The sequence below is a fragment of the Aplysia californica genome, unplaced genomic scaffold (genome assembly GCF_000002075.1).
Source record: "Aplysia californica isolate F4 #8 unplaced genomic scaffold, AplCal3.0 scaffold00056, whole genome shotgun sequence".
In the NCBI taxonomy this organism is placed as follows: Eukaryota; Metazoa; Mollusca; class Gastropoda; order Aplysiida; family Aplysiidae; genus Aplysia; species Aplysia californica.
The window spans coordinates 429841-430460 of NW_004797326.1; positions in this window are offsets into that span (position 1 = coordinate 429841).

Here is a 620-nt window from a genome sequence, read left to right on the forward strand (position 1 = left end):
AAAAAGTGCGAGGTTTACTCAAAGGAGCATAAATAACGAGATAGGACAAGTCGTCATCGTCATAAAGTGCCAGATCTAAAACAGACACCGGCGACCATGGCTTGCCGTTCATTTATCCCCTCGAATTTTTTCAAATTCCTTTTTGTATTTGATCACTCATTTGTTTACTTTTTATTGTTCCAATAAGAATAAGATATTCCATACCTCAGTATCGATTTAAGGGTCCCAGAAACTATATGAATTCATTGTATACCATACTTGGAGTTATTTCAGCCTTGCACTTCCGGTAAAATAAATCCCTATATTTTACAAGGCCTAAGCTGATGATACCTCACAAGTGAAATATAAAAATTGGCATAAATTACTGCGCTCACTATATTCGCCTTCTTACATTTTGTAAGCAAAGTATAGACTTGAATCACAATATTCCTAAACCGTGCAATGTTATGGAAGCAGCTTATTGCCCTCTGTAAAAACTTCGCTGCAAAGCCCACTCACCATAGGCGCCCAAATGAAGTGCCAAACACAAGTCTCCCACTGTTCTAATAGCAGAATAGAGAGTAGGCACAATTATCTAAATTGCTCTAATTTTGTTGCAAATTGTATCAAATAGTGAACCA